We start from the raw sequence: 18245 nt of genomic DNA, 5'->3' as shown, positions 1-18245 counted from the left end.
GCTGACAATGGGAACTTCTACAGGTCAGTGCAAACAACCTTGAGCCTGTGGACAGCCCTGTTACCTTGCAACAGTCTCAGACAGAGCTCTGCTGGCCAACAGGTCATCTGCCTGCTCTGTAACCCAGGCTGATACTGAGAACCTGGTAAGAATGCCTCCAATCAGTGCAGCCTTCAAAGCGGGAGCAGTCAGCAGCCCAGCTCCATGTTGGACACATGGATTATGCATGTTGGAAGAAAATATGAACACGCAGCATACAAGGGCCGGAAACAACCGACTGGACTCCCTTCCTCATGACCTCATCACCCCTGAGGCCATCGGTCATTCTTCCTGGGGAATGTCACCTTCACTCCCAGAAGAAACTTCTCAACTTGGTTAAATGCTGCATTATTCTAGTCCAATTGTAAATCAGTTATATGATGAGAACTGCATTATAGGATATGGCAAAATATATTTCCAATGCAGAGTTGGTCATTAGCATAGACAGAGTTGGCAGGTGTGGATGTGACTTAACGAGAACTGAAGTCTCCAGTGGTTAGGATTTGCACAGCTCATACATTCAGAAGTCCCTGTCCAACACCATTAACACATAGACTGTTGTAGTATGCCAGTAATTTCTCTCCAAATACTCTGCACCTATTTCCCTGGGAGTTCCCACAACAGGTGCTGTTGGGGGGCCCTGGGCTCTCTGGGTCAGTGCTAACTATTGGACGTGCCTGACTGGTGGAACTGAGCATTGCCGTCTGCACTGATGGCTCATCTTCTCAAGTTTCTGCTCCTCCACTGGGGGAACTCGGTACTGATCCATGGGAACTTTCCCATCCTAGTGCCTGATGCAGTTCCATGTCCCAGACTAGATTATCTTATGATGATGGCCTTGTATTACTTCCCTGAACAGTCAGTGTTCCTACAAGGCATTCTCCCGGATGGGTCAGCTCCACCAGCGGTAGGGTGCCCTGGACTGTAGGTAGGAGAAGACAGTGACCTGAGTGTGCTGGAATGACAAACAGATCCACATGACCATGGCATCATGGTCTCCAACTTGCAGCCTACTACGAAAAGCAAATGTGTGTTGTTGAAACCCACAGTCTACTTGAGAACTATGACAGCAGCGAGAGATGCAACGATGGGACCCTTTGGCAGGAATGTCTCAAATCACTTCCCGTGGGCAGGAGAAAGACTGATGGCCACTCTGCAGCGTGTGCCTGTCTTGCAGGAGGGGACAAGCCCTGCCCAGCCCCTGGGGACTTGTGTGTGATGGACAGATGTGGTCACAAGCCCCTCACTCTTGTGCCCCCTGACTCACATACAAGCTCAGTCCCTGTATGGGAGGCAGGGAGAAGAAGAGTCTATAGTTTTTGGAGTTGTGTCCTCAACTAAGTAAATTTGGCCCTTTCAATATGTCATGTGGGTCACACAGGAACGAGGAAAAATGTTATCCCCATTTCACAGATGAAGAAATGAAGGCTGAAAGGTCAGACAACTCACCCTAGGCCACACTCTCATAGACACGATGACCAGATCCTGATGTTTCCATGGTTAATCTGTGAGCTGGTACAGAGCCCATATCCCCACAGCCACAGCTCTGGGCTGGGGGTGCCTGGAGCTGACCAGGAAGCATGCTGCTGCTCAGGGTCCTGGCCCAGCTGTAGGCCCACTCCCACCTGCAACTGTGGCTCTCGCAGCTGAGTGTCTGTCTGCTCTCCAGCCTGCATTGCCTCCACCCTGCCTATTGCCTTTGCTTCTCTGGGCCCTTTTGAATCACTGCTCTTAGGGCTCCAGATTATAGACCTGGCAGGGCCCTCCTCCTCCAGCCCGCTTCCCGGATACAAGCCACGGAGCCAGAAGTCTGCTCATCTCAGACAGACCTCCCTGATGCCATGCTATCACAGCCCTCGGCCTGAGTGCCCCACCCCTGGACTCCACCTCACTGGACTTCAGCAGACAGAGCAGTCAGCTTTTCTAGGGCAAGGAGGGAGCAAGACTGGTTGCTGTCCAAGAGGCTCCCACTTTGCAGGGCTGCAGTACATTGGCATAACTCGGTGTGGGCTCAGCATACCTGCCATGGGAGGGGTCTCTTTCCCACTCTTGGATGTTGGGGATGGCCACGTGACAGGTCTGAGCTGAGACCTTCCATGTTTCTGCTTATCCTCAGGCCTCCTGCCATTGTTGTGCACAGACTTTGCACCAGGAAGCCTGCTGGTGCCAGGAAAGTGATGGACATGTGCAGTAGACTTGGCCTTAGCCCAGGTCCTAGCCACCCAGCAGCCTCAGGACATATACAGGATTGAGCAGTAACCCTGACTCTAAGTACCACCACCGAGATTCTTGTGTTGGTTCTACAGCGACAGCTAGCACCTGGGGAGGTGTGATCTTGACAGAGGATGACATCAGTGCAGGGTATGGGAGGGGGCAGGGGTGCGGTCAGTGGTGTCTCTCCCGAGGCACTGCAGCTGTGTTGGTCCTTGCACTGGATGCCTCCGCGTGGTGGGGAGCAGGTTCTGCTCCAGGCCTCGCTGTCCTGCTGGTTCCTGCTGCAGTTCCCAGGGCCGTTCTCCGAGAGACACGCTTGCTTCTGCTCTTGCTGGGCCCATTGTTTCATGCCCCTCACTCCTCCTCTGCAGCCAATGACTCCCTTGCAACCTCCAGCAAGTCACTCACCAGACTCCAGTTTGGCTGGGACACTGCGATTATTCAGAAAGGATTATCGAGCAGTGTGCATTTTCACCTTAAATATTATAATAATTATGTCAACTGTTAAAGGACAACCTTTAGTCTTTAAGATCTCATTGCGGGGGGTCTGGAGATCTTTCCTGTTATCTACGCAAACATGTTGAAATCCCTGTAGACTCCTTGCCGGGATCTCACTTCCGCAGTAACTGTGGGAGTTAAGCCATCCTAGTAATCACAGAGCAAGACATTAACAGGGCTGCACAGCCAGGGGGCGCAAGGCGGTCATCAGGGGCTCCCAGAAGGGTGACATCCCCAGGAGCCATGGAGATAGCACGGTCTAAATCCAGCGTTTGTGCCTTCGAGGTGCAAGAGATAAAGGGACTGGCCCCAAGATCACACTAAGGTCTATGGAACGCTTGCATGAGGCTTCTCCGCGGCCTCGCTTTTTGTACTGCCACATCTCAGTCACTACGCCAAGCCTAGGTGCTATTATCACCGTTCCTGGTCCAGGGCTGGAGAAACTGAGGCTCAGAGGAGGTAGCAGTCACCCCTGGCCCGCCACCCTGGAGAGGGTACCGTCTTTTTCCATGTAAGTTTTCACTAAGTTCGGGGCTTCAAATATCAAGAGCCTCCAGCTGCTGTCCCGCAGTTGCTTCCATTCTGTACCCATGGTCACTGGGTCACCTGCTGGACGAGATGGCCCTCACCTTCAAGAGATGCTTGCCTGAGGTCTACCGCATACTGGAGAACAGGTTCTGTTCAGTCCACACAGTGTGATCGCCAAGTTAGAAAAAATGGGGTATTTTACATAGAAGTGCCAGTGTCTTACATGTGAGCATTCAGCAGCACCGAGACTCACGCAGAGGGGGCCTATGAATGGCCTCGTGGCTGGCCAGGCCCCCAGCTGTCCCGGGTCTCCATCTCATACGGTCGTGTCTCCTGCCCGGCCCCAGTGGCTGTGCCAGTCTGCACGTTTGGCAGTTTCAGTGGGGATCAGTGATTGCTTTCTCCCAGGCAGGTCTTTCCCTCGTTTGCTAGGCATTTCCTCTACTGCAGGGCGGTCACCTCTGTCATAGAGGAGGCTTTGCAGGGGCGAAGAGTAGTGGGGGCTGCCACTTCCCGGTCCCTCTTACTCCAGCCAACAAGCTTAAGCCCCCTGGGAAGTGACCACTAGGAGAGAGTGTAGAGATGTTGCCCACAAAAACAAGTGCTGTGAGAGGAGCTGTCTTTGCCCAGCTGGGAAGGGCCTTCTTGCACAAGCACGTTCCTCACTGTGAGAACAGGGCACTGGGGTGGGCAGTGTGGTGCTCACATCCCTGGATCTCTGGCTTCTCCACTTCCAATCCTGCTTCCTGCTAATGTAGCTGGGAAGCAGTAGAAGATGGCTCAAGTACTTGAATTTCTGCCTTCCATGTAGGAGACCAGTATGAGTTTCAGACCCCGGGCTTTAGGCTGGCTCAGCCCTGGCTGTTGTAATCATTTGGGGAGTGAACCAGTGGATGGATGTCTCTCTCCCTCTTTGTTTCTCTCTTTTTCTGCCTTTCAAGTAACTAATTAATTACTCTCTAAAAAAACAATAACAAGAAATAAGAATCATGAGAGCAAGAAAAATGCCAGCAATGCTGATTATACCTCATGGGCTCATGCATGATGGTATTATTCTCTGCAGAAGCCCCAAATGTGAGATGCGGCAGAGAATCAGGCAACTGGAGGCTTGGCTCTTAGCTGGAGGACGTCGCATCTTCTCACACTGTCTGCTTCTGTATCAGGTAAGCCTTGGAGAAGCAGCCTCTCTGCGTGGCCCCTGTGTTTCTGTGCTGCTGAGCGTGTCTTTCCTGGGACTGCTGCTGGGGTCCTCACCATCTTCTGCAGGTCCAAGACATGTGCGGCGCATTCCTGATAGAGATCTTTAATTTTCCAAAAAAGATGTCTTTACTGGAAGGGCAGTGACAGAGAGAGAAGAATATGCATGGGCACATGCTCACATGCACACACACACACACACACACACAGCATGAGCTGGTTCAGTCCCAGAATACCCACAATAGCCAGGACTGGGCCAGGCTAAAACTAGGAGCTTTCTCCAGGTTTCCCATGAGAGTTAGAGAGACAAGCACTTGGACCATCATCCACTGCCTTCCCAGGCATGTTAGCAAGGAGCTAGATAGAAGTGGAGCAGCTGAGACTCACAGCAGTGCTCTGATATGCAATGCCAGCATCATAGGCAGAAGGTTAACCTGCTACAGCACAACGCCTGCCACAAATATTTAATTTTAATGTTGGTTCCATGTCAAAATTCTGGAAAGGGTAGAGCTCTATCATGTTTGTCATACATATTAGGGAAGCATTTAATTTTTTTCTTAGGATTCATTGTATGTAAGAGTGGGCTCCAGAATGGGGTTGGGGTACCTGCATAACATGTTGGAGTCCTGGATTCAAGTCCTTGCTCTTGCTTCCTGTTAATGCAAACCATGGGAGGCAGCAGTGATGACTCAAGTAATTGGGTTTTTGCAAAATATGTGAGGGATCTGGATGGAATTTCTGGGTCTCTGCGTTTTGGGCATTTGGGGAGCTAACCAGCAGATGGGGAGTTCTCGTTCTCTTAAACAGTCTGCCTCTTAAACAAAAAACCAAAATCATAATTTAAAAATGGTAAGTTTATTTAGGTGCAAAAGTCTTTGAAACACATGCGTAATTTTTTATCAACATGTATTCTCCATGACAGTTTTGAAGACCTCTTGTGTATGCATGGATTTTGAGATATTTTGCACCAAAATAAACTTATCTTTTAATTCCATTTTCCATTCTGAAATACCCTCTAGGATACTATACTATTAGCAATCATCAACTTCTTGTAATGGAAACCCAATGCTTTCTTCCCTTTCTGACTGTGACTTTGTATCCCTGAATCCATCTCTCCTCCTTCTCCTTCTCCCTTCCCTCCCAAGCCTCCGGTAATCTTTTTAACCCGCTCCTCTCTGAAAAAGTCTGTGAACCTTCAGTGCTAACACAGATGTAGTTTTTGGCATGGCCTGGCCCAGCTCCAAGCCAGAATCCAAGAGCCAGGAACTCCATCTGGCTCTCCTGTGTGGCAGGAACCCAAGTACTTGGGCCATCACCTGCTGCTTCCCAGACACATTAGCAGGAAGCTGGATCAGAAGCAGAGCAGCCAGGACTCAAACCGGTGCTCTGATAGGGGAGACATGCATCCCCAGCAGGGGCTTCACCTGCTGTGACACGTGGCCTGCTCCAGAACTTTAAGCCTTAAAAAATAAAACAAATCAAAACCAGCAAATCTGTTTTCTTGTTGTAAGTAGGTAAGGACACCCATCTAAAATCCAGAAAGCAACAATGTCACTGTTACAGAGAATCAGAGCAGGAAAGACCCCTCTAGCTGGAAAACACAAATGCCTTTGTCAGCTTTTTCATCTCAGTTCAAAACTCCCTCTTCTATCTCTTCTATTTCAGGGTTAAGCATCGACATCCAGCAGGGTGCCGTGGTCAGAAACGTTCAGTGAGGCACTGCGTATATTGGGTGTTGCTGCGAATAATTCACACTATTGAGTTCTTGATGTACTTTTTGATTGAACTGGAGATTCTGGGGGAAGGTGAATGCTCACCGATAAGAGAGCTTGCTCAGCAGTCAGGGGCTGCCCGTGACACCCCCCTGGTTCTGAGCTGGGGTAAGGGCAGGGCTGGACACAATCCTCACCTTATCATCTGCAGGAATGGGAGAACTTTTTTCCGCCAGGGCCATTTCAATATTTATAGCATCATTCATGGGCCATGCAAAATTGTCAACTTAAAAATTAGTCTGCTATAGATTTGTTGAATTTCAAGTCCTGCCTGTGGTTGCCTTGGCAGGTCCAAACCAAATGATTTTGTGGGCCTTATATAGCCCTTGAGTTTGGCCATTCCCTGCCCCTGAATCTTAAAGCAAACAAATAAGTTAACTCCAAGCAAAACCAGACAGCATGTGAGCTGAGCAAGCATCCAACCCGCAAAAACACCCAGCAGAAATGGGGCAAAAAGCTGAGATCCAGCAGTTTCTTATTTTATGTCTCTGCCCACAGTCTGCAACAGAGGCACCCATGTGATTTGTCTTCCTCTACACATCCGCTCTTCCTCCTCACTGTAGTTCCAGATTTCCTCCTATTCCACAGTAGGTCAACTCACCTCAACTGGTGAAGTAGCGACACAAGGCTGCCCACAGGTGGAACGTGAGCGGGTCTTGGGGGATCCACAAGATGTGCCTGTGCACTCCTGTGTGGCAATGAGTGTGTGTGTATGCACGGGGCAACATTTCCTGAGTGTCAGTGAGCTGGAGACACTTTGGCTCTTCCCCTGTGAACTCACATTTCCCCAGGACGGGATGGAATCCTGAGCAGACCCTGCAAACTGCTGTTCCTCTCAGGTGGTAACAGAGCCTCTGGTGTCTCCTAGTCACAGAGCAGCTCCCTTTTTGTGGTGGTCAAACATCCAGCCTGATCTAATGAAACCTGGAGTTTCTTTCAAACCTAAATCCCTGCCCTCCCTCTGCTTGGCCCTGCCTGAGACCAGAGGAACTGAAGTTGATGAACTGGACTGGGCTTCTTTCTGCTCCCCAGCCTGCCTTTGACCTCCCCTCCACATGTCTCCAACTGTGGTCTCAGTCCCTGCAAGGCTGGAGTTGCAAGCAGAGAAAAGGGGAGGGCAGCAGGGCAGGGCTCCCCTGGCTGCTGCAGACTTGACATGGGTGGCTGCCCTGGGGACCTGGTGCCATTCTCCCTCTTCTGTGGTGCGCTTTGTGACTTGCCCCCAAAGTTCCCTGCTGGCCCCTGCAAGCTGTAGTCCCTGCATTGTGGGTGTGGCCTTACTCTCCACCCTCCTCAGGCTCAGCCCTCTAGGAAGCTTTCAAGAACTATCTTTCCAGTTCACCCTTGCCATGTTGCCTGGGAAAGTGGGGCTCCCTCCTGGCAAAGCTTTTTGCCTCTCCATCACTATTGCCAGTGCAAGTCAAGAACCCCTCAGTTCTAGATTTCCCATACTTGCCTCAGTTATCCCCCTAGTCCTGCATGGCCCCAAGCCCTCCCAGGTTCACAGGGTCACCCTTACGGGCATGAACCTATGCAACTGCCCAGGGGCTTGTGCTTGCTTTAGTGCTCTGCTGCTGCCATTTATCTTTTTAAAATGTATTTGAGAGAGAGAGAGAGAGCGAGAGCTCTTTTATCTGCTGATTTACTTCCCCAGTGCTTGCAACAGCTGGTACTGGGGCCAGGCCAACATTCAGAGCTAGGAATTCCATCTGGATCTCCCACTTGAGTGGCAGGAACCCAAGTACTTGGGCCATCATCCACTGCTTCCCAGGCATATTAGCAAGAACCTGGATGGGAAGCGGGGGCAGGGCTGAATCTCAGGCACTCTGATATGGGATGTGAACATCCAAGCAGCAGTTTAATTGTGCACCACAATGCCTACACCCTGCTGGTGCCCTCCTGCAAGAATTTTTGGCATTTGTTTTTCTTTAAACTTGCTTGTAAGTACAGTCCAGTGGCACCATGTAGTATGCACCTGTCTACTGCTGCCCCTTGGCACAGGATTCTGGTGGTTCCATAGTGAGTGAGCGTCCAGACAGGCTCAAAGCCAGTGCAAGACCAGTGTGTTCTGTGGAATGGTAGCAGAAAATGCACTTACCTGGAGTGAAATACGGGTAGCTGAGTTAGTTTTGTGCAGCATTTCCACCCTTCAGGCCAGAACGAAATGTATATGTGTGAATAAGCTATAAAATAGAAATTCTGTCTGAAGGACTCCACATGCGAGTTCAATGCTCTTTTGCTTACACCTATGGTGGAAATTGTGCAATGTGAAGAGAACTGCTGGTCCTCATGCCAATCACTCAAAACATTAACTTTCCTTTACTCACAGTGACATCATGTCTGTGTGTAAGCAGCAACGTGCACACGGGACTCAGTTCTTTCTGCACTCGACAAGCTAGTCTCATGGCTTCCTATTTATAACATACAGCAGAAGCACAAATGTGACTTTTTCCCCTCCTATACAACCCATCTCTCTCCTTGTTAGACTTCCAGATTTGCTTTTATTCCAAGACAGGTTAACTTGTACCATGACTGGTGAAACAAATGATAAAAGGATACCTGTGTTAGATAGGCAGATGAACTTAGTGAATCAACGTGGCAGAAGTGTGTACACACATGTGTGTGTGTGTGTGCACGTCTGTGCTTGTGCCTGAGTGTGTGCACTCATGCACAGGATGGGTTTGTGCACTCCCTGCAGGGTGCATCTCCAGCTTCCCAGTACTCAGCTCCTCTGCTCTGCTAATGGGCTCTCCAAGCCAAGGAGACACGTTTGCTCCCATTAGCCCTGAACAGAATATCAAATATATTAGACTTCAGAGAACTTCAACCCAGATTAGGGCTCTGAAAAATAAAAGTAAATTGCACTTGGCTCGGGCAAGGGTAGCACTGTTTTTTAAATACTTAAAGGAGCATTTTGATTTAAAAATTATTTATTTGAGAGGCAGAAGTAGAGCTGGGCAGACAGACAGATCTCCCACTTGCTGATTCACTCTCCAAATTCCCTCAATGGCCTGCCGGGAACACAATGCAGGTCTTCGATGTATGTGGCTGGAAACTGGTCATCACCCACTGCCTCCCAGGGTTTGCAATATCAAGGCGCTGGAGGCAGGAGCTGGTGCTAGGAATTGAACTTGTGCACTCAGATATGGAGTGTGGGTGTCAGAATCGCTGGGATAAATGCAGTGGCTTTAAAGTGTGACTCTCAGGCCATCTGCAGCAGCGGCACCTGTGAGGCTTGCTCATTTGCAATGTGTTTTCTGGGGCAGGTGTTTACCCCTCGTGGTTAAGATGCCTGCACTTCCTATCAGAACGCTTGGGCTTGATGCCAGGCTTTGGCTAACAACTCTAGGTTCCAGCTAATTGCAGACTCTGGGAGGCATCAGGGGATGATTCAAGCAGTTAGGTCTTTGTCATCCATGTGGGAGACTTGGGTTGAGTAACTGATGGTAGCCCCACCTAGTCCTGGCTGTTGCATCTGGAGACAGTAAACCTTTCTATCATTCTCTCTGTGCGTATCTCTCCCTACCTCTCAAATAAATAAATAATTGCAAAAAGTGTTTTTTGAGCCCCACCTCAGAGAGACTGACTCAGAAATTCTGGAGGTGAGGTTAAGAGTATCACATGAGGGGTGCAGTCCTGATCAAGTGTCCTTTCTCTGTGCAGGTGACAGAGCCCAGGTCCCTGCACAGTGTGCTTGTTTAGTTCTCCCCCAGAGTGTCTGAATGTCAGAATTAAGTTTTGGAAGCTAAGAAAACCTAGAGAGAAAAATGCACCATTCAGAAAGCCTTATCTTGCCAGTGTGGACAGAAGCTTGCTTTCACCTGCTTCATGGAGAAGGAGGGGAGTTCCTGTGAGCTTTGGTGGCTGTGAGTATGAAGAAGGAGGTACCAATTTTTGCTGCCTGATGAATGCTAGCTTTTGTAGAGTTCTCAGATGTCCTCTGGACTTGTTCACTCACTCACTCATTTATACATTCAGCAAATGTATTCATTGGCTGGGACCTGGGCTGGCCAGGACCTCATTCTTTAAGTGCACAAGCAGAGACAAGAAGGGAACCTGCAAAATACAAGATGGGCACCACTCCAGGCTTTCCAGGGGGCACAGGTAGAGTAAGGCTTGCAGAGTTGGTAGGACAGAGGCAGAGCAAAGGAGAGGCATTGGTGGGAGGGAATGATGTGTGCAGGCCCAACACACACACAGCACGGGATGGGGAGTGGTAGGTTGCACTCCAAGACCAGGGGAGCCTCAGGGACAGGCTGGACAGAAAGAGCCTGGCCAGATGCTCAGGGGCACCAGGTGCACATCCCAGATGCCTGAGCTGTGCTCTCGCTTTGCCATTCACACAGATGATAAAGGATACTTGTCCTGCTGCTGGAGAATGAGGACAGGTCTCCAGGCCTCTGTTCCACTCCCTGCCTGCACTGCTGTCCCCGTCAGCACCTCCCGCAGAGTTCTGGCTGCTTCTCCTCAGACCTTCTCTGGCAAGACCTGCTGGATGGAACCTCCTCCTACCCCACATTCCTCCCGCACAAACTCGCATGTTATGAGTCTAGGCCATCGTCTTGAAGAACACAGTCCCAGATGCCATGATTCCCTGCCTTTGAAGTCCCAACAAAAGATAAAAAGACCTAAAATCCTGAAAAGACTTCAGGCAAAAATAATTTAAAAAATTATTCAAAAGACCTTAATTTGTGTTCTCGAAAGGAAATTTATTTGAGAGATACATGAAACATGACAGAAAGTGCCATCAACCAGGTCGCACAATGAATTAGACAATAACAACACACAGAGCTTTCCACGAGTAACGGCAGTCACGCGGGTGTAATGGTTAAGAGCCGACAAGCGGTACCCAGAAAGGAATAAGCCACAAGCACAATGTATCAACACGTTTCACTGTGATTATCAATAGTCTGCACTCAGCTTTATAACCAGGGGCATCTGAAACACTGGGACAGACTCTTGTCTTTGGACGAGATCGATCAAAGCCTTAGTGGGTCGCCCAGGCCTATGCAGTTACCCGAAGTGCTGAGAGCTGGAGAAATTTTACCTTTCGCAAAGGCTCTGTAGAAGAAGGACTTCCCTCCGTTTGCTGGGGGAAGTGTTGGTGTTTTTACATACAGGGAGATCGCTTCCACTCAGTGTGTGTCAGCGTTGTGATAATGCACTTTCCTGCAGCCAGATTTTCAAGAAATGTGTGCAACGAATCAGAACTTTCCAAAACGGCTCTATGCAATTTATACCTCCAACACTGGAAGTGATGAAGTACACAGCATAGTGGTTTGTGAAAAATAATACAAATGCTATGAAATGGTGGGGAAGAAACTTCAAAAAAAAAAAAAAAACTAAAAAGAAAATTCAACATAAGAAAAGGTGTATCACAAGGAATTCATTATGGGTAAATGCATGGGGGTAGTCCATCGGAGTTGGCCAACGTTCCCAGTCATTAACTATATTTTGACGTCCCGCATCATGATGAATAGTTGCTTTTTTTTCCTTAGAGGGCATGGCTCTGCTCAGAAAATAGTTTGCATTCATTTTCTGCATGGTACTGCTCTTTTTGACACTCTTCTCTGATCTGATATATACCAACACGAGCAGCCCCTGTACAATTCTCCCACCTTCTGTGCCATGCTGCCACAAACTACAAATTTGCCATATTGAGCAGCTACATTACTGCATCAAGTCCCTTCTTATCCTACTGTGCACATAATTACTTTGAAACCAGATAGTAACTTTGCTGGTATCTTCAGGAACATGTGTCTTCAATTCATTAAAATCTCTAATTTAATCACCTGGATGGAAGGTCAGTGAAGACCAAGACACTTAAAAATAACTTATTTGAGAGAGAGGCAGAAACTCAGAGAGAGAGAGAGAGAGAGAGAGAGAGAGAGAGAGAGAGAGCACTCCCATCAGCTGATTAATTCAGCTAAACACCTGCAATGGCTCGGATTGGTCAGGCTGAAGCCAGAGCTACTCAATCCAGGTCTCCCACGTGAATGGCAGGAGTCCAATCATGTGAACTGTCACTACTGCTTCCCAGGGTCTGAACTGGAGAAAAGCTGAGGTCAGGCGCTAAGGCTTGGATAATATCATTGGAGGTCACAATTCCAAAAGATACAGTTCAAAATGATCAAACCCCGGTAATTTATTTGATAGGGGAAGGGTTGCTTTAGCCACTTAGCTAAATGCCTGAACCCAAAGATACATTTTCAAACAACAGTAATGCTGTTTCTCCATTGTTGGTCAATGCTTTCCCACAAGTCTGCTCCTCTCACACAGTTTCAGTGATTTCAACATTCATGTTTTTAATCTTTTGGGATTTTGACTTTTGGGATTTGAAACCAGGGATTCTGATTTCTTGGGATTTCCACATTTAGGATTATGGTTGGCAGTGCTGTTATCCTTTCCTTCATGTGAAAAAAGAGAGTGGGGTGTAGCACCTTCCACACAGCAGTGCTGACTGGCTGTCTTCTTTCACTCATTTCTAGAAATAATGATGGGTAGCATTGTGCAGATTGGAAAACTCAAGTTCAGAAGCTTGGGTGAGGATCTTTTAACTGTTGACTGGTATCCAAATACAGTCCAAAGATTTTACACTACATTCTTGGTTCAGGAGAGAGATCCAAGATCAGGTGACCTTACTCAGACAGAGGCCTCTTCCAAAGAAGTACAGGGCAGTAGGACCCTTCCTTTCATGTGGGCAATGCAGATACTTATTTCCAATACACTTTGTTGTGTACTGCAGAGATAAAAAACACTGGGTAGAGACTAGTGTCATAAACAAATGGCAACAGGATTTACTTAACAGTGAGGGAATAAAAATGCATTCACAAGGGACTATAGGCTCTGCACACAGAAATACTCTTCATGAGTGGGCCAGAGAGTTGCCTGTGCACAAGAGGAAGAACGAATGTGGTACCTGTAGGAGAAATGAGAGCCGTATGTCAATTGCATTTCACAGTGGAAGAGAGCCGTCTCATGCTTTCCATCTCTTTTATAGGTAGAGTGTGGGGTCTTAGCATGCGCCCTGGTCCCAGATGAGGCAGGTGCATGCTGGGAAGGTGGGCATACCAGGCTGACAGTTAAGAATCAACATTTCTTGTAGGGGTATAAGAATTTCAGCTCACCTAAACTTTACCTATCTAGTTATACCCCAACACCTTCCCCAGGCAGCCCTGCTCTGCACCGTGCATTTTGTAGGGGAGGAGTCTGGCTTGAAGGCCCTCTTGTGCCACATCTGCCACTGTTTAGCTCTGTGACTCTGATAAAGTTAACTGCCCCTTCTTTGTTTCACCTTTCCTATCATAGAGGGAGAGTAGAGGGTCAGTAGTTATACTCCACGGCATTATGCTGAGGTTCAGAGCAAATGACTCATGCAGTCTAACACACACTGTTTCTGTGAATGCTGGCAGCTGCTGTCAGGCAGTTTCTCTGCATACTGGTGTGGTTCAGTTCACATCTGGGAGCAGCTGGATGCTGAGATGTACAAATGCTTTGTGACTTGGACATTGGACCTAAATCAGAGCAGTTGGTTCTCACCTGAATTGGCCATCTGCAAGACCTGCAATCACTCTGAGCCTGTTTCTGCATCTGTAGAGTGGGAGCTTCTTAGTAACTCTTGTTCCACATACCCGCCTCCAAGGGCTGCTCCAAGGGTTGCCAAGCTGATGTCCATGCCAGAGTTGTATGCATGAGAGCTGTTCACTCCAGTGAACAGTGTCCAGTGGGATGCTGGGTGTGACTGGTTACACTCTGCTAGGAGACTCCTGGGTAAGATGTTGGCATCGCTGAGGCCCCACAGATACCATAGACCTCACCTGAGCTCCTGGGTAAACCCTTCCTGCTGTGGTGGGCTTACGTGGGTCCTCGTGGCACAGGAGCAGATCAATCGGACTCTTTGAGAGAAACACATTCAGCTCCCATCTGCGCTTTTCTACCATCTTCAGGGCCAGCTGGGTTGGCCGGAGTCTTCACCATCACTGAAGGATAATTCTGTGCACGTGGAGCTTCCCGCGCCTTACCTTGGCCGTCCCCTCCCAATGTTTTCCATCTGTTGTTTCACTCTGCAAGAGAACGTTTGCTGCTCAGGAGGCACAGGAAGGACTGTTGGCATTTGCTGATCCATCTCGTCTCCACAATGCCCTGACCTGGCAACTAGTGCTGTCAGTTTACAGGTGGGGACACTGAGGCTCAGGGAGGCCCATTAACTCTCTCAAGGATGGGAGCACGACACCTGTCAGCAGCAATGTTAGCATTTAAACCAATCACGTGCTTCTGCCGCTGCGCTCAGCTCTCCATTCCCTCCAGGAAGCTTTACTCCAATGCTGAGCCTTCAAAGACCATGGGCAGCTGGGAGAACTCCTGGAATGCTTTGTCCTGTGCCTTGTGAGCTGGCTGATGAATGGTGTTTGTGATGTTGGTTGTTTCCGGGACAGGGTTAAGGGAAGGTCTAGTGTGTTTCCATAAACAGATACAAATCCTAGGATAGGATTTATTTTTTCATTCAACAGATGTGAGTTGTGCATGTGGTCTAGGCACTGGGATGCAACAATAGACAGGCAGACATGGAAGTATATTTTAGTAGAAGGCAGAGAAGGGGAGAGAGCTTAACTAACCACAAAACTTTTTTTTAAGATTTATTTATTTATTTCAAAGTCAGAGTTACACAGAGAGAGGAGAGGCAGAGAGAGAGAGAGAGAGAGATGTCTTCCATCCGATGGTTCATTCCCCAGATGGCCACAACGGCTGGAACTGCGCTGATCTGAAGCCAGGAGCTTCTTTCAGCTCTCCCACGTGGGTTCAGGGGGCAAGGACTTGGGCCATCTTCTACTGCTTTCCCAGGCCATAGCAGAGAGCTGGATCAGAAGAGGATCAGCCGGGACTAGAACTGGCACTCATATAGGATGCCGGCGCTTCAGGCCAGGGTGTTAACCCACTGAGTCCCAGTGCTGGCCCCATAAAACTTAATAAATAGACAGCTAACTGACTCATACTGTTTGCTAAGTGGTAGAAAGTGCTGAGGAGATAAAGAAAACAAGAAAGAGATGGGAAGCATCGCGGTGAAATTGTTCCAATTTTGAAAGGGATAGTCAGAGGCAGTCTCAAAGCGGGGTGGTGTTTGAGGTAACCTGGAAAAGAAAGGACAACACTAAAGTAACTGGAAGAGCCTGGAGGGCCTGATGCTGAGTTTGGAATAAACCAGGCACAGAGAGGGGAATACTGCCAGAGCTTGGGTGTCTTGTCTTGAGCTGATAGAGTGATAGCTTCTATCAGGCGCTTGATGGTGCAGGGCAGGGAGGGGGAAGATGCTGGCTAAAGGATACAAAGTTTCTCTTCAGAGGATTAAGTTCCTAACATGTATTGTGCAGCCTCCTCATTATAGCTAATGATAATGTGTAATACACTTGAAAATTGCTAAGAGAGTAGATTTTAAATGTCCTCATCACAGAAATGGTAACCGGGAGAGGTAATGGCTATGCTAATTAGCCTGATTTAATCATCCCATTTGAGAGGTCTTTGAAAAGTTTATGGACAATATGTATTAGGAAAAAAAATGCACAGATTTCAAAAAATTTTGCACCAAAATAAAATTATCTTCTGTTTTAAAGATTCATTTATTTATGTTTTTTTTAAATAAAGATTGATCTATTTGAGAGGCAGAGTTACAGACATGGAGAGATACAGAGATGTCTTTCATCTGCTGGTTCAGTCCCCAAATGGCCACAATGGCCAAAGCTGGGCCTTTCTGAAACCAGGAGCCAGGAGCTTCTTCCAGGTCAACCACATGGCTGCAGGGGCCCAAGCACTTGGGCCATCTTCCACTGCTTTCCCAGGCCACCAGTAGGGAGCTGGATCAGAAGTGGAGCAGGTGGGACTTGAACCTATGACCACATGGGATGTCTACCCTGCAGACGGAGGCTTAACCTACTATTCCACAATGCTGGCCCCTCATTTATTTATTTGAAAGGCAGAGTTACAGAAAGAGAGAAGAGGAGTGAGGAGAGGAAGAGAGGAGAAAGGAGGGGAGAGAGCGAGAGCGAGAGAGAAGAGAGAGAGAGAATGTTTTCCATCTGTTGTTTCACTCTGCAAATGGCTGCAATGGCTAGGCTGAAGCCAGAAGCCTGGAACTTCATCTGGATCTTACACGTGGGTGCAGGGGCCCAAGTTCTTGGGCCATCTTCTGCTGCTCTCTCATGTGATTAGCAGGGAGCTGGATCAGAAGTGGAGCAGCAGAACACCAACCAGTGCTCATATGGGATGCCAGTGTCACAGGTGGTGGTTTAACCAGCTTAACTGCAATGCCAGTCCCTAAAATTATCTCTTAATTTCTCTTTTACATGAGCTTTTTGAAATGACTCTTTCATAAAACATCATGTTGCACATTGTAAATATACAGAATTTCCACTTGTTGATTTAAAGGAATTGGAAACGAGATCCTGGGAGCACTCTGAGAGGAGGGGTTTAGGTGAAGGGAGTGGCGAGTGCAAAAGGTACAGGATTAGGTTTGTGTCCTGATGGGAGAAGAGGCTTGAGGGATGGACTGGTGATGGCCTGAATGGTACAGGCCAGAAGCTGCTGGAGGGGCAGACTCGGCCAGTCCTGATGGACGGAAGTCATCGTGTCCACTTCGCCCTTGGTTGTGAAACAGAGTCAGTTAAAGGAGGGTTCTGAGCTGAAAGGATCCTGCTGGCAGCTTTGTTGGGGGAAAGCCAGAAGGAAGAGGCAGTGAGACATTAGGAAGCTTTTGCCACAATCCAGGCAGGTAGGTGGTGCCTAGGACCACATATGCCTGTGTGTCTTTGCATCCTGTTCTCCCTCTGCCACAGCTTGCATGTTGCAGGCACTCAACCTGTCACAGAAGGGAAGCAAGGGTTGCAGTGTGACACAGTGCCGAACTTGGTGGGCATTTCTGCTTGGTCCTACACCTTGCTCTACCACTGTGCTGGCTGTGTGACCATGGCTGGTGACTTTACCTCCCTGTGCCTCAAGCGCCTGATCTGCACACGAGGATAATAATGACCACAAATCTGTAGCCTTTTTGCTAGGATTTCCAGTGATAATGTAAATGAAGTGCTTATAAGACAGCCTGGCCCACTGTTAGTGCTTAATAAACAGCAGGGATCTTCAACACAAGAGCAGGCTTTATGTGTATTTGTTGAAGAAGGAATAAAAATGTTGAGAGAAAAGCATTAAGCCTCTTCCTGAGTTATACAGCAACTTGATAAATGCAGAGTAGTATTCCTTTCACTGCATTTCCATTCAAGGAATGCGATTTTTGCCCAGCATCATTTTTTTCCCCCTGTTATGGTTAGATTTGGATTTTGGTCGTGAGAGTTACAAGCCTGCAGGCTGGTCCCATCTGGTGGGACCCAGGAGGTAGGTTCCAGCCCCTGCCCCAACCTCTCTCAGTCCTGTCCTTTGATCAAGTTTCATGCAGCCACGTGTAAAGTTTATTGTTAATGTGATTAGTTTCCAATCAGAGCCTACGATGATTATTACCTAATAGTTATTGCTGTGCACTTCCAACCAGATGTCAAAAATAACGAGCCAATAAAACTACTATTAATTTAGACCAAATGACAATTTTAGGCTCTTAGAGCTGCAGATTAGGGGGCCTCATAAAAGCAGGGCACAAATAATTTGAGTGCTCCAAAGTAATAGCAAAAATGGTGTGAATACAAATTCACAGGGCAGTGTTTCTAGCTGAAAATCAAAACCTGTGGCTGGAAAGCCAGCACTTCCCCTGCAGCCTCCTGGCATGAGTGGAGCAGACCTCGTGGATCCCGGGAGGATCCGGGCTGAAGGACAGAGGAAGCATGATGATTGGGAAGAAGACTAGTGCTACCATGTCCTGCTGGTGCCAGCGAGAGCTTGGGCCAGCTTGGCAGGTGTCTGGAAGAGGGACCTTCTCTCACCTTCACAGGGGGCTGGGGGGGTGTGAAATGGGTCTTCATTCTGCTGCCAGCTCTTGTGCCTGCTAACCGCTTCTCCTGACGT

Source organism: Oryctolagus cuniculus, chromosome 3 (assembly GCF_051225735.1).
Source record: "Oryctolagus cuniculus isolate XC-2025 breed Fujian yellow rabbit chromosome 3, ASM5122573v1, whole genome shotgun sequence".
In the NCBI taxonomy this organism is placed as follows: Eukaryota; Metazoa; Chordata; class Mammalia; order Lagomorpha; family Leporidae; genus Oryctolagus; species Oryctolagus cuniculus.
Note: the sequence above shows the minus strand (reverse complement) of the source record.